Source organism: Saimiri boliviensis, chromosome 1 (genome assembly GCF_048565385.1).
Source record: "Saimiri boliviensis isolate mSaiBol1 chromosome 1, mSaiBol1.pri, whole genome shotgun sequence".
NCBI classification, from domain to species: domain Eukaryota; kingdom Metazoa; phylum Chordata; class Mammalia; order Primates; family Cebidae; genus Saimiri; species Saimiri boliviensis.
In genome coordinates, this window is record NC_133449.1 from 172,755,991 (window position 1) to 172,776,039 (window position 20,049).

At 37.5% G+C, this 20,049-nt stretch overlaps 1 protein-coding gene across 3 annotated transcripts in view; it reads left to right on the forward strand.

Annotated features, from left to right (window-relative positions):
• The window catches only part of KCTD16 (potassium channel tetramerization domain containing 16), a 303,314-nt gene that overhangs the window by 138,266 nt on the left and 144,999 nt on the right, over positions 1-20,049 (forward strand). The gene's annotated exons all lie outside the window — the stretch shown is intronic.

The following is a 20,049-nucleotide window of genomic DNA, read 5'->3' on the forward strand; positions in this document are numbered from 1 at the left end:
GAAAAATTTAACTTAGGTAAAGTAGTGAACTTAAGTATTTAAATTCAGTTTGTTCACTACATTGATGTGGTCTCAAAACTGAATACCACTTGGTCTAATTTTTTAGAATGAGCACATAAAAGAGAAGAAGAGGAAATTCTTTCTTAATTTTGCTCTTCTTCAAAGGAGAAGGTGTCTGCTGCAAAGGAAAATGTAAAATTATGTATTGTTGGCAAAGTGCTAGAGGAAACTCCACTGGAAAAGAATGTGAAGGGTTCCTTTTTATCCCTTTCCCTAGCACTTCTTATGGTATTTGGAATGGTGTTGAAACTCCCTGTAAAAATACAGAGGCAGCATTCTGTAAGGGGAAGTGACAAGGGGAAGAACACTTGTTTGATTCTTAAGAAAAGCTGGTCACATATGTGTCTCCTAAATAGTCTCTAAAGAAAGTTTTTAGTAACTATATCTCCACTAATCACCTTAAGTTGAAAAGTGTAGGTAGGAAAGGAAGAGTGAGAGTGGTAGTAGAAGATGGAAAACAACAAAAGAGTGAAGAAAAAAGTTGTTCAAAGCATAGCAGTATTGTTGTCGCCTATATTCAGGGCGTTTTTGGGATATGGAGAAAAGCTGACAGAACATTATTTTAAATTGGTGGTAAAAGTGAGTAGGAACATTTTGAGGTTTTGTTGAAAACCCCAGATTAGTATAAAACAAAAAGCTAAGAAATGTCAAATAGTATACTAAGACAAAAAAGCACATTAGCATTAATGGGTCGGATTCATAAAGCATCCATCTGCTGCTAGATATAACCAGTCATTCATAAAAATCTCAACTTTTGCCAGCTTCAGGTTTCTGCCAAACACACCCTGTTTGCAGCATTTTAAACTATAGATGAGCACTTTGGCTGTGACGAGGCATCCTGGAGCCCCTGTTTCATGAATAACCCTTGGACTATCACCTCTGATTGGACATGAAAATACTAAAATATCATAAGGTTTTGTTATCAGAGAGTAGATTAGTGTTTAGAAAATGCAGCTACAATTTTTAAAAATTGTGATAACAGACCAACGGAATCAGATTTATGATGCTTTTTCTTTAATTTAATGGCACTTAAGATGTAGTTAAATTATATACACAGTACTAGCCTCTGTTTACAAACCATGATGTGATGTTTGTCTTCTTTACAATTATGCCTTCATTGCTGTGGTGAGCTGAAAATTTATGGGATAAAATTGATCTACATGGTTAGTCAATCTGGATTATCCAGAACCCCCTAAATATTTTTGCTCTTAGTAGTAGTTGTAGTGGTATTATCAGTATTAATAATAATAGTATTAGTAGTAGTAAGAATAATATTTTTCAAGCCTGCAGTATGCCAGGCACTGTCAATTATTTTCGCATGAAAAAGACTGTATTTAGCATATAGTATCATTGATGAATATACCATTATTATTTATGCATTTTGGAGACCAGAAACTGAAGTTTAAAGAGGTCATTTAATTTAAGACTATAGTGGTGAATAGTGGATTTGACTTAGAAAGTCTAATATGAGGCACTACATAGCTAAACCCTATTTATAAGAATCACAGAATGGAATTGTCTGAATAATTTCCTCCTCACTTTCATTTCACTTAGAACAAAAAGAGACTTGATAATTAGCAGGTTAATTAACCAATGCATGATATCAATACAAATATTATGCCCAGACCCCAAAGTATTTGGGTGGTAATGGAAGTACATTGTTCTTTTTCAGTTTTTATTTCGTGACTGGAAGATATGAATTCTTTGGATCATTGGGGAATGCTCCGCCACAGCAAACTGAGATAAAGCATAACTGTCTTGGGAGTAATGAAAGCTCAGGCAGGGGAAACTTCTCACACAATGAGTTCTTAGGCTGTATCGTTTGCTGTTCATGGAGTCCACATGCTTGGCAAAAAACTACAAAAGTGTATGTTCTTCTCTAGTTTAGGAGACGTTGGTCAGGTAACCCAATAATAAAACTGTGTCTAAAGGCTGGGCCACAAACTCAGAGAGTATCCTGTGTCCAGACCCCTGTTTATCATCCAGCACACGTCGTGTTAAGCACTTCAGGACTTTTTGGGGGTAGGCAGGGACGACTGGAGGATGGTAGGATATCAGGATTATGTATAAAAGGAATCTGGCTGTGTTCTTCTCTTAGTTATCCTTCTTTAAAAATAGGGACTTCACTTTATTTGAATACACAAAGCTTTATTATTATACTTATCCACTGAACTGTTCTTAACATATGTCAAGAAGTACACACACACACACACACACACACACACACACACACACACACGAAATGGAAAATAGACAGTACGTTTAAACCTTGAAAACTTCATGTCTCCAAAACCTGATGGACGAATAAAAAGGACAAAAATCACACTTCTTTGCCTATATTTACTCCTCAATCTCACTTTGCTGGCCAGACTTCTATCCTGCAAAGCTTCAGTAGAGATCTGTGATCAACTGCAGGGGTGTTTCAGAACAGATCTTCTAAAGATCATGGTGTCTTTGTGGCTAAGGGACAGGGGGATCCAACTGTTGTCATTCATTAGACTAATTTTTCTGCACTTTGGGTTGTCTTTCTGGGTTTCTAATATTAAAAGGTATTTTAAAGACACAGCGTCTTCACACTGTAAAATTCCTTGATGGCTAGATCCATGTTTTGTGAAGACCAGAGAACTGCCTCTAACATCATGCCGTTGACTTTGGAGCATTAGAATTGCACCTATGCATCCTCTCTCAAACCTTTCTTCCATTAAGTCCCACTGTGAGTGATCATCCCTGAACAATCCGACCATGTATAAACAGCAGATTTGTTATACTTTCTATTGTTTCTTCTTTTGAAATGATTTCCTAAAATGCCCTGAACATTTATCTATGCTAAAGAGACATTTCTTTTTTTGCACTTATTTCCAAAATATAAATATCTTTATTTTTTTTGTCAAGCATAAATGATATACATCTTGTTGTAAAAATTAAAACAATGGAGAAATACATGAAGTAGGAAATGGAAGTTCCCTGGAATCTCATCCCAAATATAATGATGATAATAAAAATCAAAATAATGTCTTTAAGTGCTTTGTGCAAAGCTAAGCTTTTCATTTGCATTAGCATATGTATTTCTCACAGTAGTTCTATGAGGTGGGTACTATTATTTCCCTGTTTAGTACATGAGAGAACTGAGAGATAGAAGCTTAAGTTATTTGTATAATCCCATACAGGTAGTCAACAGAGAAGCTGGACCCTAATTACTGTATTAAAATAGCAAATTCTGTGACTTAATTACTATAGTTAACTAGATCAGGGCCGATCACTGGAAGCACTTTTCAAAAAGTTAAAAAATTATGAAAGATGAACTACACACGACCTAAGATTTTATTTGAACTTAAAATGTACATTCATAAATTCATTCCTTAACTTTGATGTAACACCAAGGCACACCTGTAATATAACTTTCAATTGCTGTAACTTTATAGTGGGCTAAATAAATTCCTCAAAGGCTTTTCTTTTCTTTTCTTTTAATATCCACTTTATGGAGTCTTCCTAAAACAATTAATTTCATTTTCATAGAAACAAATCTTTTTGTTGTTAGATTTTACTAGTTGTGTAATTTTAAAAGAAACTGGGTCATTACAACAACAGGTACCAAGCTAGCTTTAACCAGTTTGGGTGCAAATTCCAGGATTCTTGATAAGTAAACAATGCAGCAGGTGAGACTGGAAGTGCCTGGGCCTTCGTAGGCTCTAAGCATTCAGCACAGCTCTGGGTGTCTGCCTAGACTTCTTACAGAGGGAAACAGAGCCTGTAGGTGAATTGGTAAAGTCAAAATCAGTGAATAAAACTCTACCTACTAGGTATGGTGGAATTATCAAGCATGTGAAGAGACATCCATGCAGAAATCGCTTGCCAAAGGGAACCTGTTTCTTTTTATGCCTCATAGATATCTAAGATAATGTGTTATCAAAGACTACTGTCCTGTGTCATTGTCATTTTCCCCCCATTTTCCTTTTTTTGTTTTTTTTGATTTTTTTTTTTTTTTTTTGAGATGGAGTTTCACTCTTGTTGCCCAGGCTGGAGGGCAGTGGTGTGATCTCTGCTCACTGCAACCTCTACCTCCTGGGTTCAAGTGATTCTCCTGCTTCAGGCTCTTGAGCAGCTGGGATTACAGGTGCCACCACCACGCCCACCTAATTTTTTGTATTTTTAGTAGAGACTGGGTTTCGCCATGTTGATCAGGCTGGTCTCGAACTCCTGACCTCAGGTGATCCACCAGCCTCAACCCCCCAGAATGCTGGGATTACAGGCATGAGCCACCACACCTGGCTAGCATCTTTTAAAATGTAAATTCCTATACCTGTCTAATTTCAGTTAGTTTTGGTAACCAAGTCTTTAAAATGTAAACATTAAGGAGTGCAGTGACTTCCCCAGGAAGGAAAAATTCTAAAGCCACTCCCTTGAGACTGGGCTGGCACTAAAAAATGAAACAGAACTGAATATGAACTGCTTTGGAGAGAAAGTGCTCTTATTTTCACTGGTTTTATCAATAGCACTATTTCTCAAAGTGTGGTCTGTAGACCACCTGCCATCAGAAATCACCTAGCTACTTATTAAAATGCAGATTTCAGACTCTCTGGGAATGGTTCCTGGGAATCAGCATATAGTAAAATTTGTGAACCATTGGTCAACGAGAAAAAGTCCAAACTTATTAATGTGGCCCATAAGGTGTCATCTAAGCCGGCCCAACATTTAGACAAACAAACAAGACATCATGCTTTGAGCACGCCATGTTGTTTCTAGTATCAGTTCCTCTGCCCTTATCTCTTCTTCTAGGAATATACACGCTCACTTTTTCTTTCCTATCCTATTCCTGCTTGGGTTTCCTTTTTCTGATTCCATCCTGGATGGCTTACCTTCAAATCCCTGCTTGGGTTTCCTTCTTCCGATTCCTTCCTGGATGGCATACCTTTAAATCCTTGCTTGGGTTGGGTTCCTTCTTCTGATTCCTTCCTGGATGGCTTACCTCCTAAAGCAGAGCTGGGGAGTTCTTCCTTTCTGACATCATTGTCGCTCCCTCTTCCCCTGACATGCACGTTATATTTCTATCATAATATTGCATCACCTGGATTTGCAATTATATTTTTACCTTCATGTTGCTCCTATTACACTGTGAAATCCAGGACTGCAGAGATGGAAATTTATTCATCTGTATTTCCCCAGAATCTGTGCCCATGCTTGGCAAATAAAACTGCTAACAAATATTTGCTGAATTAATGAGCAAATGATCTTGGGGAAGCACACTTTCCACTCAGTCTCCCACCATACTAATCCTGGAAGCATGAATGTTCTCTTGCTGTGATGCAATATCCTGGCTGTGCAAGGCTTCCTTTCAATCCCAAGATGAGCAGACTGAAGGAGAAGGAGGGCCTCTAGCAGTGACCATTCTTGCAAATTTCTTTTTGTTCTTGAAAGAAGGATCAAAGGCACAGCCCCAGGGGTCTGTTCAAGTCTTTGTTATTACTTTCCTTTTGCAGCTAGGGCCTAAGAGGAGGAATTTATGGAAGTATCAGTACACACTTTGATCTACCTTGGTTGATATGCATGGTACCTTGTTCACAGTATGTTACCAGTGAGACTATCATATAATACAATAAGGGAATGTCTGTGTGACAGCCAGGTGATGTTGAAGAACTGTGTGAGTTTATTTCATTAGGAGTAACATATTCTAAGCAGACACTGGTTTGTGTGCATAATGTGATCCTTGGGGTGCCACAGCAGATACTCTTTGTTAGGGTAAAATAATTACGGTACTTTGCACTTTCAGATGCATTAATGAAAAGCCTGAGATCCCCCATCATTTTTGTTAGTCCTTTGTCATTCAGAGTTATTTCCCTGAGGTCACCTTTGTCAGGCCCTGTAGCTCATTGGCCCTGCCTGACAGCTAGATCTTAAATGCTTCTTAGCAAGTACCTAAGCCTGCCTGCCCTGTGTGGCTGCAGAATTACTTGGCAAAGAAACAAAAGCTCTTTGAGGACAGATAGCTTGTCTCTGTATTCCTCACTGGAATGTTCCCTGAAATGAGGTGCCTACTTCTGAAATGGGTTTACATGATCCACATTTTAATTGCTACACATTTATTTTATTTAAAATAATTAAACTGGCATATAAATCTTGTGATTTAATGTTTAGAGGGAGGTTAGCATAGGAATACAAGTAAGAAAGTGGGACTGTTTAAAGAAAAGTTTTAAAAATTAATATTAAAAATAAGATGAGGAAATGACTAAATTAATTATGTGGGCAATATTCAAATGATGAATGCATGGGAAGTACTGTGATATAATATAGTTCCTGATACATAGTAAGTGCTTAATAGAAATTTATTGGGTTGGGATGAATAAATAAATAATAAAAATAGTAATAATAACTAAATTTTATTGTATAGTTATTTTGTGTCCAGGTATTTTTCCAGGAGTTTTACTGGCAATATTCTATTTGATTCTGACTTGTAGTAGTCAGAATCCATTGGAAAGAGTTCCATTTTATTTACATTTTGTAGATGAAGAAACTAAAGAATGGAAAATAACTTACGCAGGCTCACACAGCTAGTTGTGTGAGATCTACTCTGCTACCAAATTCATGCACCCTGGAGTATGTCTGTGCATCTCAAATATTAAAAGTTAAAATGAAGTTTTTATTTCCAGTTCCACCTGGCTTCCCTAAGGTGTTAAAAATATTCCAACATGTTAAAGGTTAGCTCAATTAACTCTGCTGTGATGGGTATGCTGCCAATATTGTGCATTTGATAAATTGTGTTGGAACTTGCCTTGTTAACGTGCATTTTGTGAAGTCTTAAGTCTTTGCACAGCCCTAATTTCTGGTTCCTTCTTTTTTCTTCTCATCAAAAACTTTTCTTCAGTTTCATTGTCAATGTTGTGAGAATGTTATATTATGGGTTAAGATAAGATTTCCATGGATTTTATCATATGCTGACCCAAATCTTAGTCTTTCTAAAATAAGTCTAGTGGTAGTGACTATACTCTATTTTGAAGAAAAAAAACAAAAACAAAAACAAAAACAAAAATCCTGTGTTGCTGGAGTAAAAATGGCTCTGATAATCATCAAGACATGAATGCCAAAGGTGCCTGTTAAAACTCTGACCGTGAGTGAAATCGCAGTTTTTCAAAACTGCTACCCTATTTTATGTTGATAATTTTATATATAAAGATATAAATACACTTATAAATATGAATTGATATTTCTCATTTCACTTACATTAGCAAAGAGTTAAGCATTCAACTTGACTGAAAGCTCCTCTTTTACCATTGCTTTGTAGTTATAGTATGTCTGTTCAGTGCCAGGCCCAATGACCTATTAGCCAGGACAGTAGAAATGGGCTAAATATTGAATCAGTCTCATAATCTGATAAATAAAACCTGGTAACAGTCTCAAAGGCTTTCTCGGATCTTTGGGGAATCTCAGGATACCAGTAGCTTCTAATTTCCTGCAATTATAATCTTTTAAAATTTAACACTATGTACATTCTCTGTGCATAGTCCTCACTCTGTGAAATCTGAGGGCAAAAAGGGAAAAAAGGCATTTGGAAGAAGAATGTATTATAGAATTTTCTTAGTTTCATTAAAATTATAAATTGTTCTTCACATTTGTGATTTCTTTGGTGCAACTCATTTGCTACCTGTGATAGGACATGAGTGTTATGGTTTAGAATAATTTCAGAGCTTAATGACATTCTTAACAACTGAAAATGGTTATTTTTCTCTTTATTTATTTATTTTTACTTTTTCCACAGTAGCTTTAGGGAATAGATGGGTCAGACAAGTAGATAATAGGGACTATGGGCATTTCATATATAATGTAAAGACCAGTTCTGTTTGAGATGGAGTTTCATTCTTGTGGTCCAGGCTGGAGTGCAATGGTCCGTTCTTGGCTCACTGCAACTTCTGCCTCGCCTCCTGAGTTCAAGTGATTCTCCTGCCTTAGCATCCCAAGTAGCTGGGGTTACAGGTATGTGCCACCACACTCAGCTAATTTTGCATTTTTAGTAGAGATGGGGTTTCACTATGTTGGTCAGGCTGGTCTTGAACTCCTGACCTCTAGTGATCCACCTGCCTCAGCCTCCCAAAGTGCTGGGTTTACAGCCACTGCACCTGGCCGTAAATGCTAATTCTTGATGAAAACTATGCTTGATCATTGGGAAAGCCAATGATTTCATCATTAATTATTAAAACTGGAAGGGTTCTTTGGAAATGTTATTTTCTAGAATTTCTCAAAATGTAGGTCATGAATCACCTGCTTCAAAATCACCTAGGGTGTTAAAAATATGTATTCCTAGTCTCCATTCTACAGCATGATACTTCCAAGGGAGACCAGGGAATATAAATTTTTCAGAAGCTCCCCAGGCAATTCTTATGAACCCTAGAGTTTGGTAATTACTTCAATCCCTTCATAGTACATAGAAATTGAGGCATGATACAGTGAAGTGACTTATCAGTGGTAAACTAGGCAGTTAATAACAAACTCCTCTGCTTGGCTGTTTAAAATCATCTATGTTAGCTGCAATTTTTTAATTCACTTGACATGCATCTTTCTGTCTCAGCTGTGTAGTTACGTAACTTAATTACTTCTTAGTTTGATTTGACGGCCTTATTCTATTAGATAAGATGTGTTAATTACCCTGATGGCAATATGTAATAATAATGCCTCAGTGTTACATTAATAATTTCAAGATCATGAATAATATGCAACACCTCTGTGTCAGAGCCATTATTAATTTGTTTCACCAGTGCTGAAGTGTTTAAAATTCAGTTTCAAGCATGTCTTCTCAGAGGCAAAAAGAATAATATATGTATTGAAAAACCTGCCCTTTATTCTGCTCTTAACTCTGTCCTTGCTATCACAATTAGCTGCATATTTTACCTAACTAGTGAGATAAAAATTCAGTTTATTTATTTTTAAAATACAGGTAAATCAAGGGTGAAAAAGGGATTAAAGAAAAAATACAAATAAATCAAAATAATTTGCTAATACAGAAGGGGAAAAAGGAGAATCAATATAAATTTTGTGGAATTACATCATGATTGATCTCAAGGGGTAAGAATAATTCTAGAAGCAGATCTTTTTATTGGTCTGAGTTTATGAGTAGCCTTAAAGTCGTATTTTCTCACCTAAAAATGTATATGCTGCTCCTTATTTAGTTATGATTAAGCAGTAGACACCTAGGCAGAAGAGAAGGTAATGTACACCTGTTCTATCTACCTGCCTAGCATCCACTAGTCTATGAGGGAACCACCTTCAATGTCCACAGTTGTGCAGTCAACTCAGGATTGACTAATTAGCAACTTCCATCCTCCTGGGAACTATGATTGGTATAAAGTGGCTTGTGATGTAAGTTGATCTAATCAGAGCTAATTCTAGGAGTTTGTAGAGTAATTGGGAAATAGATGTACTGAGAACGGGGATCATGAACTTGGAGTGACTGACATCCAGCTGCAACCATGAAGGAAAGATCTACCATCACAGAAGAAAAAAGCAGGGTCAAGAGAGAGTCTCCTGATAAAATAATTTAGTTCTCTGAATATGGCCATGTCTAATGTCACCTACTACTGTTTTTTCTTAACCACTATGCAATCAAGATATTCTATATTTTGCTTAAGCCATTATGACTGGGGCTTCTTACAATAACAACAAAAGAACACAAATTTTATTTTTAAAAAAACTTCTGATCTCATGAACTTCCAAGAATAGGAACGAGTTTGCATTGTTGTGCATGCATTTTCTTAAGTCTTCATTGTGAGCAGTAAAATAGATTCACAGCTGGTTTGGGCTAGAGGTAAGGTAACCATAGAATGCATCTTCCAAATTAGGTGTTTCCTTCTTATCTTTTCATTATGGAGAATTTTAAACAGACACAAAGGAAATAGAATGATATAATAAACTCCTATGGACCCACTGATCCATTGGCCAATCCTGCTTCATTCACATCTCATCAACTCCTCCCAGTATTATTTTGAAGTGTTTTCCAGACATTATTTCATTGAATAAAACTAACAGGATAAAGGAAGGGCTATTAGGATAGAACAGTAAGTGCAAACTAAGACTGTTCCAGAGACACTGAGACTGATAGTGTGAAATAGATTGAAAATCAATGGATTAGCATCCATAACCTCAATACTATACTTTTACCAAGTGAGACAGTGGACCAACTGGGGTGCTAAAAAGCCTGGAGTTATTTTTCTTTACTATCGGCCTTTTTGGTTATAGACATCTTTATTGAATACCATGTAAGTCCGGGTTCTCCAAGAAACAGATGCCAAAATAGGATAAAATGTGCAAGTTTCATTAGGGACACATGCCCAAGAGAGGAAATTGGTAGGAAGCCAGGAAAGGCTGGGAGAACATTAGATCACGATGCAAGTCTGACTCCAACTAAAGGAGAGAGAAGAATGGGTAGATGTGCAGTAAGTTTTACAAGGCTACTGGCAAATTGTTAAGTCAAAGGCATGAAAGGAGTCTTAGTCTATGTCTCTTAGGAATCAGCCTGCCCTAGTGTGGCAGCTGACCTCAATCCTTGACTGGGAGACGTCCATGGGAAGTATGACCTCACTGCACAAAAGGAGTGGTAGATTTCAGAGGGTGGCAGCTGAGCCCCTGGTTAATTCTGCTCCCCATAGTTGGAGGTCTGTGAGGCACATTTTCACAGCCAGCACATATAGGAAGATTTTCTTCTAAATGCTATCAATTTAGTGTACCATAGTAGTAAAAAGCATGGACTTGGGAATTAGATCAGCCGTATTAAAACCTTAGCTTTACTGCTTAGCTGTGAAACAGATCACTTGAATTCAAGATGTAGGAGTTGCTTCACTGATGCTTTGCAATTGCATCTTCATTTACTGTGACATGTAAGGACTCACTACTATTGGAATGAAAGCAGCAGCATTTGGAGATCGAAGACACTTGGCTATGGCTCTAAGTTGCTTCCTGGCATTAGTGACAAACAAATTCTGTGTTCCTTTTGTTTTTCACCTGCTTCCAAAGTCAATCTCTTCCCATTGCTTGAAATTTGGGAATCGTTTATAGGAAAAAGGTCACAGGAAATATACCATCTTCTCTCTCAGCTGCCTCCTTCCATCTCTTACATTGACCATGATATAACTAAATAGTACCCCAGACTCCAACCAGTATTTCCTGAGCAGCCTGAGAGTCACTGTGCATGTTTAATTTCTACCTTTGAAGCAATCTGATGATTCTATTTACCAGCAGTAACCAGTCACACAGACTTTTAGATAATTCACCAAAAAAGCTTTAGTTTTTCAGAAACTGTCTGTGTATGAGATACTATCTTACAACAGTCAAATGGCAATTATTAAAAAGTCAAGAACCAACAGATGCTGGTGAGGCTGTGGAGAAATAAGAATGCTTTTGCACTGCTGATTGAAATGTAAATTAGTTCAACGATTGTGGAAGACAGTGTGGCATACCTCAAAGACCTAGAACCAAAGGAATATACATTATTCTGTTATTAAGATACGTGCACTCATATGTTCACTGCAGCACTATTCACAATAGCAAAGACATGGAATCAACCCAAATACCCATTAATGACGGACTGGATAAAGAAAATATGGTACATATACCCTATGGAATACTATGCAGCCATAAAAAGGAACAAGATCATATCCTTTGCAGGGACATGGATGGAGCTAGAAGGATAATGATCCTCAGGTAACTAACACAGGAACAGAAAATCAAACACTACATCTTCTCACTTATAAGTGGGAGCTGAATAATGAGAACATATGGATGCAGGGAGGGGAACAACACACACTGAGGCCTGTGGCAGGGGTGAGGGGAGGGAGAGCATCAGGAAAAACAGCTAATGCATGCTGAGCTTAATACCTAAGTGATGGGTAGATAAGTGCTGCAAACCACCGCGGTACATGCTTGCCTATGTAACAAATCTGCAGGGCCTGCGCATGTATCCCAGAACTTAAAAAAGAAGCTGTCTTTGCGTGCTTTCCATGATGGCAATGGCAGCATTTTATGGACTAGATCTCTTCCCTCTGATTATCTGGACAAAAATTGATGGCTACTATATTAGATATGCACAGACACACACATACACAAATCTTTTCAGCACCTACCATTACATCAAGCTACCCTTATCTCTTGTCAAGATTTCTGAAGGACTCCTTTCTAGCCTCTTTGGCTCTAGAAGAACCTCCCTCTGTCTAATAGGAGATCTGATCATGTCACAAGGCTTCTTAGAGTCCTTCAGTGACTTCCCATTGCCCCAAGGATATGGTCTAATTCTTCAACAGAAATCAAAGGCCTTTCATGCTCTCTGCTTCCACCTCCTGACCAACCCTCTGTCCCTTCCTCACTTATTCTCCCTCTCCCTCCCCTTAGATTTTCTGTTCAACCTACACTGAGTACCATGGCATGTGCTCTCCCAGTTGTGGGCCTTGAACAGATTCTTTTATTGGACTGGAACCTTCTTCCCTCTTTTCTTATTCTCTCTTCTCCTTTCAGCCTAGCTATTTATACTTTTTCAGGTTTCAGCCTGGGTATGATGTGCTCTAGAAGCATTCATTGATAGTACATCCTGAAGAGTCAACTTGCCCACGAGCTTCTAGAGCACCAGTACTGACAAAGCCTTCATCACACTGTGTCCTAACTGCCTCCTGACTTGCCTGTTTCCCCTTGTCCCTTGGCTGTGAACTTAGGAACTATCCTTGTGCACAGACATATCTCCAGTGCTTGGCACTGTGTACGCATTCAATAAATCCTTGTTCAATTAATAAAAGATTCCAGGTAGAGGCTCTGCAATATATAAATATGTTAATATGCATTCCATTTCATTCTTATAAAAAACCTTATCAGGAGATAATGAATGATAATTGACTCAGTAAAATATATTTTTAATATGATTATTTTAATTATGTGATGAAATGTCTTTTTCTCTGAGAACTGAGGTCATCTGTGAAAACCATTGTATTTTATAAAATATTTGGCAGTTGGTAAAGGGAAGACATCAAAATGAAACAGATCTGTGACTATTTTTCCCCATCAGTTACCCGGGGATGCATCCCTTCAAAAACACCATCTCTAAGATGGATGTCCACGTCTCTGACAATAAAGTCCATGAAGTGAATTGGCTGAGAGGATAACAGCAAATATAGAGTATCAGTGGATGCCTGAAACTCGCAGGAGAAAAATAGAAAATAATTATCGAGGAACAAATAGATCTATTGATAGTATAAATTTTTAAAAAATGTTTGTAACATTTTCCATCAAGTATACTAGTTTTTGATGAGTTGAAATATTTTGCTATCTACCTTATTTGACTCCACTCACTGTCCAACTCAAAGTATTAAAATGGGAACAAAATGAATACTGTGTCACAGGTAAAATAATTTGGACCTTGTAACTAATAATTTCTTCTAATTTCAGTACTTCCCACTATTCTCTTCTTAACTGAAAATGACTGCAAGGAGGCTTTTATGGGGAGCTGGATTTTCACCTGGTTGAAAGATCAGTTTGTAATTCACACACACACACACACACACACACACACACACACACAGAAAAGAAAAAGAAAGAAAGAAAAATCCAGTTCCTTTTATTTGCCTCTAGGACATAATTCTTTGTATTTGAGAAATAAATTATCCTTAACAAATATGCTTCTTAAAATTCTTAACCTCAGTTATAAAAGACTCTTCAAAACAGATATGTTGTATTTGTAATTAAAAGCTTTCCTATTCCTATATTATAACAGTATGGGCAGGCTTCAACACATTTGAAGTAATTAGAGTATAGTTAAATTCAGTAATTGAGAGTTCTGAGAAAATTTTAAGGAAATTGCTGAGTTTGGGGAGAAATTGAGCATTTGATAGAGTGAAGGAATTAAACCATCCATTTGGAACTTATTTGTGTTGAAGCAAAACTATTTATTGCAGGAAGCTATGATGGCAATGTTGGCAACGGTGGAGATTTTATCTCTAGGTGAATGTATGATAGTATATCTTCACACAGAAGTATATAGTATTTTTAAAGTCTACATGATATTGGTGACCTACAGCTAGCAATCTATGTTCTAGTGATCTATAGAATTTGGGAATTATTTCTAATTAAGCTCTTCTCCTTGCTATGAGTGACATATACCTACTAGATTTGAAGATTCAGTCAGTTTCCAAAAATGCATTTTCTGGAATAGCTTTGTACCTTCCTGATTGCTCCTCCAAATCTAATGTTGGCTCTCTCAACTATTATCTTTTTGGGATAGTTTTCCTGATCTTACTGCTCTCTTTCCATTAGAATTCACAAACCCTTCTTCCTGTTTCCATGGTATCCAATATAGAGCTGTGTATGCTTGCCACAGAGTATTTTTAAATAATTAATTTATGTGATGTTTTTATATATGTACCTCAGTCTTCTTTTCTACAGATAATCACTGTTAACAGTTTCTTGTGTTTCTTCCCATAAAACAGAAATTTTGCATTTTCCCATGCACATATGACTAAATATATACATGGATGAAAAAATCACCGACAAAAATCATATTTTTGGAAATGTTTTTCATCCTGCGTTTTATTTAATATATGTTGAATATATTTTTATGAACACATTCAGGCCTGCCTCATTTTTAAAAATAGCTATCTAATAATTCCATTTTATGGATATTTTATAATTTATAACTATTTGGGTTCCTAATTATGAACATTTTGCTTGTTTACAGCTTTCTGATTTTATAAATACTTCAGTGAAAAATCCCTGGTGAACGTCTGCAAGTACGTCTTCAGGATACATCTAAAACAGTGGGATTTCAGGGTCTGAGGGCATGTGTTTATTTAATATTGGTAGATTAACTCTACAAAGTGTTTCATCAATTAGTCTCCCACCAACAACATCATACTATGTATAAAAATTGGTTTACTTTTTCTCCTTAGAAAGTGAGAAAATTGTAGAGTGTAGAACAGTGCTTTTTATCTCAGGATCCCCACTACACCTAACATGGTACTCAATAAATATTTTTAGAAAGGAGAAATAAAGAATGAAAAGTTCTGCTTATATTGTAGTCTGTGTTAACACCATCAGAGTTATGTTGGAGACAATATTAAGGTCACGCATTAATATGATACCCAGACAAGTTTGGCAGTTCGTGGAATGGTGCATATGTGGTTGTGAATTAACTAGGCAATTACATGAATCTCCTCATTAATCTTATTTAGAGCCCCAGAAAGAGGAAGAAGAGATCTTTCCTGAATCAATCTGTGTCTCCTCTCTTTCAGAGTGGGCCTTCCCCTGAGACTAGCAATTGTTCTTCCTGGTGATTTGAGAGTGTGGGATAAGGCTAGGAACTCTCTCTCTCTTCTTCTATTTTTTTTTTTTTTTTTTTTAAGCGTAGAGTGTGTACCTCTGCCTATTAAGTGCTGAAACAATTTCATCCTGTTGTTTTTCATGTGCATTAGATCATCTATATGTAAACTAATTGTGGCTCCTAAGGACCTAACAAATAGCCTCTGAACTCTCTAGCCTGAACCGTCAATGCCCTCTATCACTGGCCTCCAGTGTGTGACCAGTTGCTCTCAGCTACATTCTGTTACTCATAGCTGGAGATCTATCGTGGGCTTTGACCACCTGCTTTGTGGAATCATTCTGTCCTGCTCCGTTGTGAAAAGTGCTCCCATCTTCCCACGTCTTATGTCTGGGAAAGCCTTTGCTGTAGCTTTTTTATTTTTTAATTTTTAAATCAGCATTTTATTTCGTGTTGTCTGATTCATTGACGCCAATTGTCCTTAGTTCAGATTGGCTGCCACAGTGATTTTTAATCGGTACCTAGTTTTTTATAGAATGAACTATTAATATGACTACCCATCTATATTCCAGCTTTGAGACTCAGAGCAGTTTTTTAAAGACCTCCAGTGCTTTTCAAGGCACATTTATTTGAACTGTTGTTTGCATCCCACAATGTTGACACCACTGGGAGGAAACAAGGTGAATCTTAGAGGTATTTCGTCTGCACATTCACTGGCCTGATGCCTATTTGGCTGATTGGGCCTGACTGGCTCAGCACAGGTGTAATGAATGTCTTAGACTACCCAGTGACTTTGAACTTTAATTTTTATTAGCTTGGTTCACTCAAAAAACATCTCTGTGCCACTGTAATAGTTAGAATGCTTCATCTCTGCAGGCTGATAGGATTTATGGCCCCAGGGTTGGAAAAGCACAAAGAGAAGATGGTCCTCCTGAGAGGTTTGTCTCTTCAGGTTAGTGTTAATGCAGAAGCTGTATTTACCCACTGGATCCCAAGACCGTAAAAAGTAAATCCACAGCCAAGTGCTAAAAGATGGCTCTAGTTTGGAGCTTTGCAGCATCTAAAAGTGACACTGCAATCGATGAAAGCATTTTATTGGCCCTCTCAGATTTTACTACAGGAAATCACAAAGTTCTATTATGTACCAAAATAGCAACAGATTTTGTTGGTGGCCTTGAATCAATTTGGTAAATATATTTGAAGGAGTATGATATTAGTAAAGCTGGATAGGAATTTTCAGGTGGTGCCAAGAAATAAGCTTCTAGAAATAAACAGTCAATCAAACAAACAGAAACACTGTTGTTGCCTAGTTCCTCCAAGTTTGCAAAATACTTTCACATATATCATATGTTCAGTCCACCAACCTTAGGAAGAACTTCAGGAAGGTGTGATTTGTATTTTAGATATGAAGGTATTTGAAGTACAGAGACATTGAGTCATGCGAGTTTGAAATTCTCATAGGTGGTGTTGATGTCATGTGTGTGTTACATTGCATGCCTTCAAAAATTACCAGGAAACCTATAGTTGCTGCAACTCTAAATTCACCAAGTCTATTAAAGTAGGCTGAGTATCTAGAGTGCAAAATAAAGTTACAATTTGTAAGATACTCATCTTATTGGAATAATATGTACAATCACATGGATAGTTCTATCACTTAAAAAAAGACATGTAAAGCTTTATTGGGATTATAAAAAAAATCTCTTACAGTATTACCCATTCATTCATTCATTCATTTATGTGTTTAAAATTTACTGGGCATTCTCTCTGTACCAGGCATTGCGCTATAATAGATATACAAATGAGTAACATTTAATTCCCACTTACAACAATAATAATAGATAATATTTACCGATGCTACCTACTGATATGTCAAGCAATGTTTAATAACTTTAGAAATATTGTAAGATTGATTTCCAACAGTCCCTTATCATATAGGTTCTCTTATTATCTGTATTTTATTTTATTTTATTTTATTTATTTATTTATTATTATTATTTTTTTTTTTGAGACGGAGTTTCGCTCTTGTTACCCAGGCTGGAGTGCAATGGCGCGATCTCGGCTCACCGCAACCTCCGCCTCCTGGGTTCAGGCAATTCTCCTGCCTCAGCCTCCTGAGTAGCTGGGATTATAGGCACGCGCCACCATGCCCAGCTAATTTTTTGTATTTTTAGTAGAGGGGTTTCACCATGTTGACCCGGTTGGTCTCGATCTCTCGACCTTGTGATCCCCCCGCCTCGGCCTCCCAAAGTGCTGGGATTACAGGCTTGAGCCACCGCGCCTGGCCTCTGTATTTTCCAGATAAGGTAATTGAAGCTCACATCCTAGGCTAGTAAATGGCATTCAAGATCTGGTGTGATCCCGAAGCACACACTTTTTAATCTTTCTGTAACTTTTTTTTTTCCCATGCTCTACTCCCTGGCTCATGGTCTGGAGTAGACAGACAAAGAAACAGATTACTTAGTAATAAACGGGAGGAACTTTAGTAACAAAGGAATAAATGAAGTGCTGTAAGAGTGTAAAGTAAGGAAAATTAGAGAGGACTGGACTTAGTAGATTTAAACTGAAACTGGGTCTTAAAATAGCCATAAACTTTTTCTAAGCAAAGAAAGAGAAAAGCCATTCCAGGAAGAAAGGAAACTAGAGCAAAAGCATGGAGTTACATCTAAGAGTTTCTGCTTTAGGCAGCATAGAAAGTATTCCCTGGCTACCAAAAATTTGTTGAGTACTTGTAGAGTTCATGGTACTTCATCACTTACCTGAGGCACTGACTATGGAGTGGACCTGGTCTTGTGGGCATGGTCTTTTGCTGTAAGCTAAAAAGAACTCCTCAAATTTTTATGATAATCAGTCCTCAAGGCACAGCACTATCACAGGACTGGCCGTTTCAGTAACACATAAAAGTATCCTGAGTTCTGAATTTCAATGCCTTGGTCTTAGGTTTTATTAGCTCTCAACAATGTGAGGGTTGCTACTTAAATATGTAAAAAGACTTCAAGTCATCATCTAATTTACACAAGAGACAGTAGTACAGGCTGAAAAGCAGGGAATATATAATTACCTAGGAGCAGATGAGTGAGAATTGACAGCTGTAGAACAGTGTGTTACCCTAGATGTGAAGCACAGTTATGGCTGGGGAATGGGAGTCTGTTCATTTCCCTATTGACTTGAAGACTCTGAGATCTCATAATTAATGGTACAATGTTACTCACCAATGTTGGTATCATGTCATTAAGAGTCTGAGAAAATTCTAACAATATCCTAGGAATACTCTCTATCCTTAAGGAGCAGTGGGAAGGTCTCAGAGCTAACTGGAAACTGGAGAAGAACGCATTGAATGTGATTATCTATAAAAATGCTTTGATGGACTGGGCGCAGTGGCTCAAGCCTGTAATCCCAGCACTTTGGGAGGCCGAGGCGGGTGGATCACGAGGTCAAGAGATCGAGACCATCCTGGTCAACATGGTGAAACCCCGTCTCTACTAAAAATACAAAAAATTAGCTGGGCATGGTGGCGCGTGCCTGTAATCCCAGCTACTCGGGAGGCTGAGGCAGGAGAATTGCCTGAACCCAGGAGGCGGAGGTTGCGGTGAGCCAAGATCGTGCCATTGCACTCCAGCCTGGGTAACAAGAGCGAAACCCCGTCTCAAAAAAAAAAAAAAAAAAAAAAAATGCTTTGTTGCACTTGAATTCAACTCTTATTTCTAAACTGGCACTTTCCTTACCCCTAAGTTCTACCAACGAAGGAAGGAAGAAAGCTCCTTTATGCTATTTAGGGTTAAATAATAATTCTTAAACTTAGAGCATTCATAATTGTGATCCTCTGATGATTAGGATTATAGAAAGATGCAAGAAATTCTTAGAAGAAACCCATGCATGTTAAAAAGTAAAGGAGAGGGCCTGTTGATAAAAGACAACAGATGAAAGTGACAGGTTTTATTTTCCTCCTCTGATTCCTATCAAACACCTCTAAAATGACAAAAGAGGAGTAAAATGTCATAAAACTACAAAAACAAAGAGAATGGTCTGCAAGATGATATTGGATGAGAAACATGATTTTGGACGTTAGAAAGTAGATGCACAGGTAATGACTGACTTGATAAAGAAGAGAAAGCTGAGCCTAACTAGAAGGGAAAGAAACAAAATGAGGCCAAGTCTATGACTCAGGCAAGGCCCAGATCACCTGGAGAGGGAACGTGGCTGTAAACACAGGCATTCTCTGAAAGCCTGCACAGGGAGCAGTTAGCTACCTGATGGATCACTTACCTTGCACAGCCAAGCAACCCACTTTCTCTACCTGGCAGTAGTGGAGAGGATTGTCTTCAAATAAATGAACCAGGGACCACATGCCCAACAGAGGGCAATGCTGAGATACTTTACTGGAAATAGTAGGATTACTTTTAAAGTCTACGCATTGACTGACAAGACTGAACTTCTGTTCTCTGCATATCTCCTAGAACTGCAAATAGTTCAGTAAGAAATTGAAGAAGTTTTATCTAGAGAACCAATATGCATATAAGGAGTTGGGGGTTGAAGGGGGCACTAAAATTACTAACACTTGGCATCCTTCAAAGAAACAGCCAGAACTCCATTTGATCTTATATATTAGTTCTCACACCACTAATAAGGACATACCCAAGACTGGGTAATTTATAAATAACAAAAGGTTTAATGGACTCACTGAGGCTGGGAAGGCCTCACAATCATGGTTGAAGGCA